The sequence below is a fragment of the Wolffia australiana genome, chromosome 3, assembly GCF_029677425.1.
Source record: "Wolffia australiana isolate 7733 chromosome 3, ASM2967742v1".
NCBI classification, from domain to species: domain Eukaryota; kingdom Viridiplantae; phylum Streptophyta; class Magnoliopsida; order Alismatales; family Araceae; genus Wolffia; species Wolffia australiana.
Genome location: NC_135837.1, coordinates 7,850,058 through 7,864,321, shown reverse-complemented (window position 1 = coordinate 7,864,321; position 14,264 = coordinate 7,850,058). Strand labels below are relative to the sequence as shown.

The window sequence follows — 14,264 nt, the reverse complement described above, 5'->3', positions numbered from 1 at the left end:
AAAAATCAGATCTCGAAGCAGACTCAAATTGCAATGCTAATTTCATTTAAAACAACTTCTAGGGCATGTACGTTTCGCCCATGCCAAGGCGTTTTAAAATCTCTCAAGAAGTTCAAAATACAAATCAGAAACTTACAACATTGAATGCATAATCCTGTGTGCTTCCAAAGCAACTCCTTTGTCCTTCCTGGCCAAATCCTTGAGGAGAGGTTTTAAAATAAATTGCGCCCTTTTCCAGAGCTCTATTTAAAGATCCAACCAACTGGATTGTATAGGGGGAAAATACAAACATTCCCCCAAAAGTTCAGCTCAATCGGACTTCTAGATCTCGAGACATCAAGGTTTTACAGAGGATTAATCGGGGCTGTTGGATCTTTTATTTCTCTTCAAAATATCTCATAAAATGCCCTTTTCTGATTGGCCAACACTTTTAATTTCGTTTTCTCCTCTTCTCGGATCATGTTCTGACACGTGTTATGCGCTTCTACAGGAAAAAATTATTGAACAATTGATGCTCCCTTTGAATGGTTAAAAATAAGCCATGTCGCCCTCATTAGTGCCCCTTTAAAATAAAAGAATAGGGGGGTGAGCTTACCATCATTTTATTTAATATACGCAGTGTTGATTTTCGCGTTCATTTCATGCACATGGCGAATCAACGCCGCATATATTAAATAAAACGACCTTTCTTTAACAGCTATAAAGACACGTTTGTCGGTTTCTACGTGCAATCAATCCATGCACGTGTGTCGGTTGAGCCAATGATTTGTTCGTTATGGCGCTTCCAATCATTCGCTCGAATTTTTGGGCGAATGATGTGGATGCCATAAATAATAAAAAACATATTTTAAATACTAGATAAATAAAATATATTCTTTAAATTCGTGAAAATCATTTCTTGGCTATAGAATGGTCAAAAAATTATATAAAAATATGAGAAAAGTCCAGAAAAATTAAGAGAACACTTATCAACCTTTAGCCAAGTATTTTAAGCCCTGTAAAAAATATTTATCCAATGAAATGAGGTTAAATACCATGTAAAAATACTATAAGTTTTGAAATAACAATAAGAATCAAAATGTATCTCATTTATCTCCATTTGAATATGATAACATGCAAATATGGCCGTTAAAACACATAATATAATGTAAATTCATCAATTAAACATGTTAATTTGCAAGTTATTAATCACCTAGGCAGACGGTAGGCGTGGGTGTGGTCCCACGCATGCATAGTGTGCGGAGCAGCGTGCAGAGCACTGAGCACGCGGAGCGCAAGGGCACGTGCAACGCGTAGGCAGGCGGAGGGAGGATAAATACAATAAAAGTTAAAAAATACTCGATCCGATACAATTTTAGAGACATTTGATAACATAATCAGAGCATGAGTAATGGGTGTATTTATAGTTATTAATTTCTTAATTTTTGGTTTATTGTAAGTGATTTATAGATAGAATATACTAGAAAGAAGAGTCAGTTGGGAGATATTCTTAAGATACCATGTCAAAACATGCCGACAAATGTAGACATGGTTGTTCGGTTCGCTTTGTGCGAATCTGAGCGATTTGTGCGTTCTGTTCGGATTTTCAAACAGAACAAAGTTAAAAACGAACCGCACTTCGCACAGACCCCTGGGCAGTTCGTTTGTGCGAATTGTGCGATTTGTTTTTTTAAAAAAAGAAAAATAAAAACTATGACTCGCTCATTTAGGGTCTCCACTCAGCCAGTCCCCACTCCCCAGTCTCCACTCGCTCCGTCAGCCATTCTCAAATCTCAAGTCTCAATCCCCCTCTTCTCTCTCCCTGCTTGGCTGCTCCCTCGGTCCCTCCGGACTCCGTCCCTCGTCGGCCATTGTTCTCACCGTCACCCTTCTCGGCTGCTCCCTCCATTCGTCGTCAAATGTCGGATCACCCTCTGCGAGGTACGAACTCTCCCGTTCCTTCTTCTCTCTTTCACTGACTCTTCCTCCCGCTCTCCTTCTCCCTATTCTTCTCCATTTTTTCATCTCCCACATTCCCTCTTCCTCTCCCTCTACCTTTCCCTCGTCAATGTCTCTTCCTCTAACGGTCTCTATTCTTATCCAATTCTCTACCCCCCTCCCCACATCTCTCATTCACTTTTCCTGTCCCTCTCCCTCTCCCTCTCCATTTCTATGTCCCCCCCTCTCACGGTCTCTCTTCTTCTGCAATACTCTGTCCCCCCCCTCTCAAACACTCATTATCTCTCTATCCCTCTGCATTTCTATGCCTCTCCCTGTTCGTCGTCATCTTTTTCTCCAATACTCTGTCTCTCCTTCTCTCAATCACTCTTCCTCTCCTTCTCCCTCTCCATTTGTATGTCTGTCCCTCTCCAATTCTATGTCTCCCCTTCTCTCAATCACTCTTCCTCTCCCTCTCCCTCTCCATTTCTATGTCTCTCCCTCTCACGGTCTCTATTCTTCCCCACCTATCTGTCCCCCTAATCTCATTCACTCTTCCTCTCCCCCTCCCTCTCCCTCTGCATTTCTATGTCTCTCCCTCTCACGGGCTCTATTCTTCTCCAACTCTTTGTCCCCCCATCTCTCATTCACTCATCCTCCTCTCCTTCTCCCTCTCCATTTCTATGTCTCCCCCTCTCCATTTCTATGTCTGTCCCCCCTCTTCCATTCACCCTTCCTCTCCCACTCCTCCCTCTCCCTCTCCCTCTGCATTTCTATGTCTCTCTCTCACGGTCTCTATTCTTCTCCAACTCTCTATCTCCCCACTCTCATTCACCCTTCCTCTCCCCCTCCCTCTCCCTCTCCATATCTATGTCCCTCCCTCTCATGGTCTCTCAATTCTTCTCCAATTCTCTGTCCCCCCATCTCTCATTCACTCATCCTCCTCTCCTTCTCCCTCTCCATTTCTATGTCTCTCCCTCTCCATCTTCCTCTTTTTCTCCAATTCTCCATCCCCCCTCTTTCATTCATCCTTCCTCTCCCTCTCCTTCTCCCTCTCCCTCTCCCTCTGCATTTCTATGTCTCTCTCTCTCACGGTCTCCCTACTTCAGCAATGCTCTATCTTCCCCTCTCTCAATCACTCAACCTCTCCCTCTCCCTCTGCATTTCTATGTCTCCCCTTCTCCATCTTCCTTTTTTTCTCCATCTTCATTCTCTCTCTATCCCTCTGCATTTCTATGTCCCCCATCTCTCATTCACTCTTCCTGTCCCTCTCCTTCTCCCTCTTTATTGTTATTCCTCCCCATCTCACGATTTCTCTTCTTCTGAAATACTATGTCCCCCGCCCTCTCTCTCAATAACTCATTCTCTCTCTATCCCTCTCCATTTCTATGCCTCTCCCGGTCCATCTTCTTCATTTTCTCCAATTCTCTGTCTCCCCTTCTCTCAATTACTCTTCCACTCCCTCTCCCTCTCCATTTGTAAGTCTCTCCCTCTCACTGTATACTCTTCTACAATTCTCTGCCCCCCCCATCTCTATTCACTCTTCCTGTCCATCTTCCTCTCCCTCTCCATATCTCTGTCTCTCCCTCTCATGGTCTCTCTTCTTCTCCATTTCTTTGTCCCCGCCTCTCTCAATCACTCATCCTCTCTCTATCCCTCTCCATCTCTATGTCTCTCTCCATCCATCTTCCTTTTTCCCCAACTCTCTGCCCCCCCCATCTCTCATTGACTCTTCCTGTCCCTCTCCCTCTCCCTCTCCTTTTCTCTGCCCCCCCCTCTCACGGTCTCTCTTCTTCTGTAATACTCTGTCCCCCCCTCTCTCAACCACTCATCCTCTATCTATCCCTCTCCATTTCTAGGTCTCTCTCTGTCCATCTTCCTTTTTTCTTACAATTCTCTGTCCCCCCTCTAGCATTCACTCTTCCTCTCCCTCTCCCTCCCCATTTCGACGTCTCTCCCTCTCACGGTCTCTCTACTTTTGCAATGCTCTATCTCCCCCTCTCTCAATCTCATCCTCTCCCTCTCCCTCTCTCTCTCCCTATTCTTCTTTCTTCACATAAATCCTCTCCCTCACCCTCTTTTCCTCCAATTCTCTGTCCATGCATTTTTTTCGTGCGGGTATTGAAACTCTTACTCTCTCTGCATGGTTTTCATTCGCACACGGCAGGCGCATTGTTATAGGGTGGATTCGACCGAGGAGCATTGGAGCATTTCTGAAGTCATCAGGAATTGGAGTTGCTTAGTTTTGGGTAAGTTTTTATTATTGAATTTGATTTTAGTTTGTACTGATTTGGCTTGGTGTTTCCAAATAATTTCCTGTTATCTATGCTGATTTCACCATTTCTCTATGTCTACGTAAATTTTTGGATTGTATTGCTGGCTTGAAGTCAATCAATACTGATGTCTGAGTCGTATTATGAAGGAATGGTTGCTATACCCTTGATTAAAATTTAAAAACCATGATATGTGTGTTAGATCCATGAAACAATGATTTCTTCGATAAACCAACATATTTGTACTATGTTGCATAAAATTTATGCATGACTAGTACTAGGGGTTGTGCAGTGATAGTAGAGCAGAACAAGTATAGTTGCAGTACGGTCCTATGGTGACATTTGCTAAATGTGCACCGTAAAGAGTATAATGACTTGAAGGTTCAAGAGAGGAGCTCTTCTAACCAACCATCGGTGGCGAACATCTTTGACCGACAAAGTACAGAAAATTGTACTTCACTGGTTGCACGTCAGAGACGACAAAAGAGGAGCTCGTACGCTTCATTTGTTAGTCAGCAACACCATAGAATATTGTATGTAAAAAATACTTCATACGGCTACTGCGATACATCGCACAGGAGGAGATATCGATTCCATCTACAAGGGTTGTGAAGGAAAAGGCTTTCAAACTTTACACTGAGTTAAAGATGGGTATTCGTGACCAATTGGAGAGTGTCGATAAAGCGGCCATTACTCTAGATTGCTAGAATTCTGCCAATCGAATCTCATTTATAGGACTCACCGTTCTTTGGATAGATGAAGAATGGAAAATGTGCGAATGTGTCCTCGCTATACGTCAGTTGGAGGGCTCGCATAGTGGGGAGTGCTTGAGGGAGATTGTGTTGGAAGTTCTGGCTGACTTTAAGCTGCGCGCAAAGCTCTGCGCAGTTACGACAGACAATGCTTCAAATAATTCAACACTGATGGCGACATTAGAACGAGAGTTGCATGCGGTGAACCCCCATTTTACTACAAAGAGACATGTGTTGTGTATGACGCACGTCATCAACTTACTAATGCAGGCCGGACTGAAGGCGCTTGACGTCGACGATGATGGGCCAGGCTAGACTGAAGGCGCTTGACGTCGTCGATGATGGGCCTGAGGCAAGCTTCATTGATGAAGTAGACCTCACAAACCTTGAGAACGTGTTCGATGCAGAAATCTCAGAACCTTCTGTAATTTCCTTGGGGGACGTTGTTTGGCGCATAAGAGAGGTAGTCGTCGCTATACGTGGATCGTCGAAGAAAGAGACAAAATATTTTTCCTACTGCCAATAGTTAAATATGTCGAACACGAGGGGGATCTTGTTAGATTGCCCTACAAGGTGGAGCACAACTTTCAAAATGCTACGCAGGTGCATTGAGAAGAGACTAGTTGTCGATATGATGATGTCAAACGTTCTTAGCAAACGTTCTTTACTTGAGAGGGAGTGTGACCTAATGGAAAAGTTTATCGACTTACTCAAACCACTCTAGCACGGTACTTCTGCCACTATTCGGAGCAAGTCACCGGCATCAAATGAGGGTATAGTCATTATTAAGGGACTGATGAGGCACCTTGAGCGTATTAGAGTGGGAGCTACAGATCCCTCCACGCTTCTTTTGGGACACGCCATGTCTGCTAGGCAAAGGAACGCCTTATCTACTGTATCTTCTGCTATGCGGGTGAAGTTAGAAAAATATGTGTCCTTACTTACACGAAATGAGGCTTTCACTATTGCCTCTCTACTCGACCCATCCATGAAGCTTCGTTTGATTGATCCACAAACTAATAACGATGTTCTATCTACCATTCGCAATATCATGGAGTCCCATTCAGTATCCAACAATGTTGTGAGTCGACCCACCAAACCATCTGCACTATCAACGACGAGCGATTTCATACGAATGGAGCTAGAAGAACTACTAGATCCGTGAGAACTACCGCAGAGAGTTGAGCCTATTGAGGACCTCCACGTATATGCGACGGCCCCCCCAGCTTTTGGTACAGAGGTATTGCATTGGTGGAAGACGACTGGTAGCGTTAAAATTGCATTTTTCATAGTCTTACTCTCTTACTTTCATGGTTAACTATCTGATTAATTTTACCCCCCTTAACAGGTCAGATTTCTTACCCCACGTTAGCACTGGTTGCGAAGGAATTCCTAGTTGTACAAGCAACGAGTGCGGCGTGTGAGCGTCTATTCTCTGAAGGTCGCCGTGTCATCAACTACATGCGATCGCGGCTCACGACAGAGAGCGTTGAAGTCCTAATGATGTTGAAGTCATCATACAGCAACGATGACTTGAGAGCAGATGAGGACGAGGATGGTGATGAAGATGATGGACCAACTGACATTCGTGTCAATGCGCCCTAGAACTGCATCGTGATTGTTTCAGTCTCAAGAAATTCCCTCTATCAGCAAGTCTACCACGAATCTCATCTACATATTTCAATGATTTGATGACTATTGTTGTTCCATTCATGAACCAATCGCTCACATTTGCTTCACTCATATTGTTTCCGCTTTATCTCTATCTCTGTATATATATATATATATATATATATAATCTTTTAATGCTCCTTGACAGTACTGTGTCTCTAAACTATACTTTGGTCCTCTCTGTGTTACACTCCCCATTGGTTTTAATCACAATTCTTGGAACGTCATTCATCACATAAATATTATCACATCTCCTACAAAATGCAGGTACATCCACAACCACGTGGAGTCAATGGAGGACGCAAGTGGGAGGAAAAGCTGCGTACCATGGAGGAGTGTGCGACTTCTCTGACGACGACTGCAAAAGCAACCTCAAGCCTCCACTTCTATTTGATGGCGCAGCCCCGGCGACAGCCCTGGACATGCCTTTGGAGTCGTCACCGTTGCCCCCGACAGCACCAGCTCCAGCCCCGGATACGTCTTCGGAGACGTCACCGCCGCCCTCGACAGCACCGGCTGTTCGCGTTCAGCCCGCTCGGCAAGCCAAGGCGACGGTACACACGCCCTGATTCAAGTATTCTGGGTAATGGACACCGTATCGCTATCTTTACGTCTTTTCTTTACTCGTTGTTTGCTTTAGTCTTCTTCATTCGTTGTTTTAAACTCGTCATGCTCACATGTACGGCGAGAGGGTACTCCTGTCTGGATCCCCTCTCCCTTCCCTCTCGTTCAGTATCTTCTTCCTTGTTGTTCCATCTCCTTAGTCCTAGGTCATAGGGTTTCCCTTTATGATTGGCCTTGGGTTTTCTTTTCTTCTTTTGGAGTAAGCAGGTCACCCCACTTCCCCCCCTATATAAGGGAAGAGGGTTGCCCTAAACCAGACTACATTGTTTTTTTATGAAAGAAGTTTCCCCTCGTTGGGTTTTGAAAAGCTGTAAGCTCGTTCATGGAGATTAGGCTTGCGACCAGTTGAAGAAGAAGAAGAAGGAGAAGAGGGCGAGCAGAAGAAGGAGGCCTCATGAGGGTGGAGACTGCATCCCGCGCCCCTCCATGTCGTTTGCGCACGGCAGCGCGCCCGCTGCACTGCAGCGTGCTGCTGTTTCCCTGCGCGCCCCTGTGCCGCGGGCCCCGCTCACGCCGCCCCTGGAACACCTGCTGTGCTATCTGCGGGAGTAGCTTGCTTCTAGGATCCCCTAGCCGCCGGTGTCTTCCCCGTGCAGGGAACTCGAGCGACGCCATCAGCCCACTTAGACGGTGTTGCACCCCAGAGCAGGTCCTCCTGTCCGTCAGTGCGCCCGCACCCCGCGTCCGAGGAAACCCCCGATCGTCGCCCCCAGCAGGCGACGTCTTCCTGGGTTTCGCGCCTCCTGGCCGCTGCGAACTCCCTCGACCCCTACCGACTGCACCCGCGAGCGTCCGCAGGCTGCCCACGCCGTGGTTGTGCCCCTCTGCTGCCACCCACGACGCGCCCCAGCGGTCTGTTCCCTCGAAGGTTGACCGCGTCGCCCGCCGTCCATGTTCGTGGCGCGTAACTGCACTCGCCGCGGAGCCTCGCCGCGTAGCCGGCGCTGACTTGGTTGCACCCCGTTTGAGCACCCCGGGTATTTGATACCTTGAAAGCAGGCCATCTCGACCGTGAGGCCAGACCCGGGCCCCCGGATTGCCGTCCGTGCTCTACCCGCCGACACCCCGATTCGCACTCGTGGACCGCTCTTGTCGCCGCCCGGCGGACCCTGCGCAAATTGCCTGCTCGCTGTACGACTGTCCTCGCGCCGAAAGTGCCTACTGCAACCCTTTGCACCTTAGCCTTCGACCTCCCCCGGGACGACAACGAGGTACACGCACGACCCTTGTCTCTTATTTTCTGCAGTATCCTATCGGTTGCCTCCACCGCGCTCGGGATAGATGTAGGTGAGAGCATGAGGTCGAGTGAAAACTACATATACTTGAGCATCTCTCCTAGTTTGGTGCGAGTCGGGTTCGCCCGTCACGTGCGAGCACTACCCAGCGGGGTATACCCCGTTCGGCGCCGTAGCGACCTCGTCCATACGGACGAGGGTCAGAGGGTCCACTTACCCATCTCCGGGCGACCCCTTCGATCCCCCGGACGTCGGCTTCTCCCTGCTCGTCGGCTGTTGCACGTACTTCGCCCCCTCCCGGATCATTGTCATCCTAGCTTGCCATTAGAGGATTCCCGTGCCCGACGAACCCTTCGAGCACTCGTCGCGCACCGACGCGCCATCAACACCGAGTACGAACCCTCGGTGATGGCAGGACTTCACCTCGGACGTGGTCATGCATCACTATTGTCATCAGCTCGGACTCTGAACCAGATGGTGATGATATCAAAACACGCACAAACAATATCGATGGAGGGAACACAGATCTACTTTCCCCATTTCAAGAAATTCTTATTCAGATGAGTACCAGGCGCATCATATTTGAAATTCTAGCTATCCCGTTGAAAGACTTCTGCCCTGCGACACATGGAGGAGAAATCGTGCATACTCAATGGGATGACAATGAATTTTGGGAGCGTGGCGATTTCACTCCAGCAATGATAGAAGCTGTCCAAAAAAAGGTCAGTCGTCACGCGTCCCAGCTCCTTTGAAGTTTATGATACTTATTTTGCCAGAACATCTTTTATGAATCTCTACACTCATTGACACGTTTGGTCTGTAGTAGTAATTGTTGTTCGGCAAAGACTAATTAATTTTGTCATTTAAACGTCTATTGAGTAATGCCTAGCTTAAAATGGACCAACTTTAAGGTCAAACAGTAAAACTTCAAATTTCCAAGTTTAATTTTGATAATTAAACAGCTGTGGTCTACTTGCATATACCAGATAAGTGTAAATAGAAATTTTCCGCACGACATACTCTACATATGAATAGACTAGTATGGACGTTTCTTTATCATTTGACTCTTTTGTACTCAAAACTCTCAATTTTTTTTAAAAATTAAATTTTCTCGTATTTAAAAATTTATAATACCTTCACTACTAAAATTTCTATTCATCTTATAAGTCTATTAATTAACATGTCTTCCGCACTTGTCCACTTATGGAATTTGCCAAATCATAATAATTAGTAAACTTTTTCATTATGCCAACAAACACACCCTAATAAACTCGCCATTTAAATAATTAACCCCCCTATTATATATACCGGTATACTATGTAATAACTTAGAATGTTCTTGGTTTATTATAATTTGCTATATGCAGAATTATTATTTTCTACCTTTGCGCAATTTTATGCAATTTCTGATAGGATTAACTATATGCAATTTAGCAATTATGTGTGAATTATGTTTGTTTTGTGCGAATTGTTCGTTTTGTGGGAATTATGTTCGTTTTGTGCGAATTTGTTCCTTTTGTGCAAATTGTTCGCATTGTGCGAATTCGTTCGGTTTGTGCAAATTGTTTGGATTGTGCGAATTTGTGCGAATTTTTTCTTTCTGTTTCGCCCCGTCCGCTCTTTTTTCGTCCCGTTTCTTCCCTCCTTTTGTCCCGGCCCGTCCTGTCCCAACAATCTCTCCGTTTCCCGTCCCGTCTCCTCTCCTTTCGTCCTCTTGCTTTCCACCTCGTCCTGTCTCCTCTCCTTTCGTCCGGTTTCTTTCCGCCTCGTCCCGTCTCCTCTCCTTTCGTCCTCTTTCTTTCCGCCTCGTCCCGTCTCCTCTCCTTTCGCCCCGTTTCTTCCCTCGTTTCGTCCCGTCCCAACAATCTCTCCGCTTCCCGTCCCGTCCCCTCTCCTTTCGTCTCGTTTCGTCCCGCCCCGTTTCGTCTGCTCTCCTTCCGTCCCGTCCTAACCATCTACCCGCTTCCCGTCCCGTCTCCTCTCTTTTCGTCCCGTTTCTTCCTGTCGTCTCGTCCCGTTTCCTCCCTCGTTTCGTCCCGTCCCGTCCCATTGCGCGTAGGGCACGCCACGTGGCATTCCTCTTCGCGAAGCTTCCTCCTCCCCCACTTCTTCTCCTCCCCCCTTCCTCTTCTTCCTCTTCCTCTTCCTCTTCCTCTCTGCAAATCGGCTCGACCTCGAGCTCGAGCTCGAGCTCCCCCGGCTATGGCGGATCCCGACGAGGGCGAGGGCAGCCCGTTCGACCTCCTCCCCGACGCCGTCCTCCTCCTCGTCTTCGGCGCTGTCCGCGAGGTCAAATCCCTCGCCCGCTGCTGCGCCGTCTCCCGTCGCTTCCGCCTCCTCGCTCTCCAATCCCCCTCCGTCCTCGTCCTCGTCGACTGCGTCGTCTCCTCCTCTTCACCCTCCTCCTCCTGCTGCTCCTGCTCCTGCTCCTGCTCGTGCTCCTCGGCCATGGCCGCCCCCAAGCCGGGCGGCCTCCTCGGCGCCCTCGCCCGTCTCCTCTTCTCCTCCTTCCTCGCCCGCCTCCTCCCCCGCAAACCCCTCCTCTCCGCCGAAATCTCCCACCACTCTCCCTCCCAAGTCCTCCGCCGCTTCCTCGACATCCGCTCACTCGACATCGTCCTCCCCTCCGCCGAGCTCGCCCTCGACCCCGGCGCCCTCCTCCGCTGGCACGCCTCCTTCGGCCGAACCCTAGAATCCTGCTCCATCCTCGCCGCCACCTCCCTCAATCCCCCCCCCCAATCCCCCCCCGACGACGACGATCAAGCCTTCTGCACCAACGGCGGCCTCAAATTGCGCGTCGTCTGGACCATCACCTCCCTCATCGCCGCCTCCGCTCGCCACTTCCTCCTCCGCGAGATCGCCGACCAGCACCCCTCTGTCGAAATCCTCCGAATCGCCGACGCCGATGGCCAGGGCGTCCTCTCCATGGATCGCCGCCAGCTCCGCGACTTCCGGAGCTCCGCCATTGACGTGGCCTGCTCCTCCAACCGGACCCAGGTGCCCGCCCTCAACATGAAGCTCTGGCACTCGCCTCGCCTCGTGCTCGGCTCCGGCGACGTCATGGAGGGCGCCACGCTCGTCGCGATTAGGCCCGCCGAGCGCGGCGAAGGCGGCGACGGGTTCGGGATCGGGATCGCCGAGGCCTTCGATGGGGAGTTCAGGGAGGCTGCTAGAATTCTGACCAAGAGGAAGGCTTATCTTCTGGAGATGAACCCGTTCTGAATTTGGGTTTCATTGGTACTGGAGTTTCTGTATATAGGTACCATCTTTGTCCTTTTGATTTCTATGATCCGGTTCTCTACTGTGTCTTCTTTTTTCTTGGATGGGATGAGAGTTCTAATTGTAGTGTTGGCTGGGCTCTTTGGAGTTCTAATGATCGAAGAATCTTTGTATGATTTACGCTCAAAGTTTCCTTTAATTTGCTTAAAGGGTTGGTTTGTAGTTTTTTTCTTTTTCTTTTTTTGGATCCCTTTTAAATCTTCTGATGTAGGTGAGCATTATGTAGAAATCTATTATCTTGTTGCGATGAATCTAGCGTTCAAGTTTTCTTTGGGACAGAAATTGAAGTATATCCTCAACTATTGCATCTCGCCGGGCTCAAAAGTTTCTGAAAACAATTTATAGTTCCATCTGCTCTTCGTTGTCTATCATAGTTTTATCCAGAAAGCTATCAACCTATTGTTTCTTCTCATGAAATTTATTGACCGACTCACTATTAGATAAAAGGTACTTTTTGGAATTTCCTTTTTCGTCGCACATAAGTTTTGCTTGTGGGATTGTTGAGTTCAAATTGTAAGTATTGCCTTATTTTTTAACTTTCTGAAATTGAATTCACCTCTTAACCCTTCTATCAGAGTCGTAAAAAATAAGTTACCCTTCTATTTTGAGCTGCCAGTTTATGATGGAAAAATTTTGGGTGCCACCACTAAACTAGTTTTTTCTGGACCATGGAGTTTTTAATTTGTAGATTTGAATTATACTTTGGTGCAGTGCATGGTCTTAAAACCAAGCTCTGCAAATTTGTGTCTGGCTTTGGAATCATAAATGCAAATAGCTTTTTTTGAGTTTTATTCTGAATGTAGAGAGTAAAATAGTTGATCTCTCCTGAGGACTAGAATATCCCACCGTAGTTCAAAATTTTCATGGCAATGAAATCTTTATTAAGATTGAATTACAAAAACATAAATATTGCCGTTTGGGCTTGACTGTAGTTATTTTAACAAAAAAAAAAAATCTTTTTTTGTGGATTTTGCAAGGATTTGTAACGTCTTCAAATTAGTTGGCTGTGATTTCATGTTTCACCACGCAGATCTGAATCCTTACATAATTGTTAAAGATTGAACCGTTGTTGAATAGACTCTCATCATTGTAAATGACAAGCATGAGTGCTGATGATGAATTCATCAGCTTGGTTTAATTAGCGTCTTTTTAAAAATTTTGTTGTACAATCTTAGTCTGAAAGTTTACTTTTTTAGGCAAGATTGTACTCCGAACGATGTTAGGCTACTTAGATGATACCAAAACGAATCTTGAAGATGTGAACGAGAGTTAACATGAGATAAGTTTTTTAACACTCCATCAAAATGGGATTTTTTTAACCCAGATGCTTAATATGATGCCAATTCTGTAATAACATTTATGGTTGTTACAATGAATTTTTTTAGGATATTTGGAACGGACGTGGGGCATCCTTTCCTTGCTCCTTGTGGTCTTTATAACTGAATTATCAACCAATCTTTAGCCATCAGTCTATGTAATGTCCTCATTTATTGGAAACTAACATATAACCCAACTGTGTTATTTGGGGCATGGATTATTTTTTGCGTGTAAAATTTGACGGATTTCTCAGATCTTTTTAAATATTTTGTTTTATCAAAGTACATGATCTGCAGATTATACATAGCTTGATGTATATTAAAATATCAAAAAGCTAGATGATTTGAAATTATTTCTGAAGTATTGATACATGTTGTGATATTTGTCTATTTGATGTGATAGTTAGATTCTTTGTTTGTCAAATCTGATTTTACGTTGTTAGAACTAATCTGCGTTGATTATGGGGAAACAATGAGTTGTCCTGGTATAAATGCTGTGAGCTTGCCATCAGCTCGGTCTAATACAAGCTTTATATGGAGTGTTTCATGAAGGTTAGTGATGGTGAACAAAACATAAAGATCTAGAAACAATAAAACATAAAGATCTAGAAACAAAAACCCCACCAAAGGAATAGTTTGTAGTGCAGTGGCATGCTCATCCTACACCCAAGAAGGGCATCAAAAATGAAGCTTGAAGAGGACGATTGAGAGGAAACTAGCAAGAAATTGTTCATTATTCAATTGATTCCTTGATGCTGAATTATGGGACACACCCAAGCAAGGTAAAAACAATGATTCTAAGACAAAAACGTTTCTAAACATTATGAGCGGAGAACTAACTCGCCTTCAGTATTCTACAGTTCTCTTCTGGGAAAAATAATTTCTTTCCAAAAATTTAATATCTTTTTTCATAGGGTAAGAGCCTTATTACCCTAGTATTCTACTGCAAATTCATGAGTTTCACTTTTCTTGATCTGTTGTTCAGTAAAAATGCATTTGAACAAATATAAGAGCATATAGACATAGATCTTTCAAATTATGATCTTGAGCTTCCTTCGAGATTGCCCCAACAGTTATTTTCTACCTTCCCTGTGAAAAGAAACCCAAGATTAAGTGGCAATTAACTTTTTTCTTCAAATGCAATAAAATATTGATCATGTGGAGGTGAAATTTGGTAAATTTTATTGGATTCTACGAA

At 45.7% G+C, this 14,264-nt stretch overlaps 1 pseudogene; it reads left to right on the top strand.

Moving 5' to 3' along the window:
• The first annotated feature begins 10,602 nt into the window (after window positions 1-10,602).
• Window positions 10,603-11,912, top strand: LOC144700836 (F-box protein At1g30200 pseudogene; annotated as a pseudogene).
• Window positions 11,913-14,264: the final 2,352 nt, after the last annotated feature.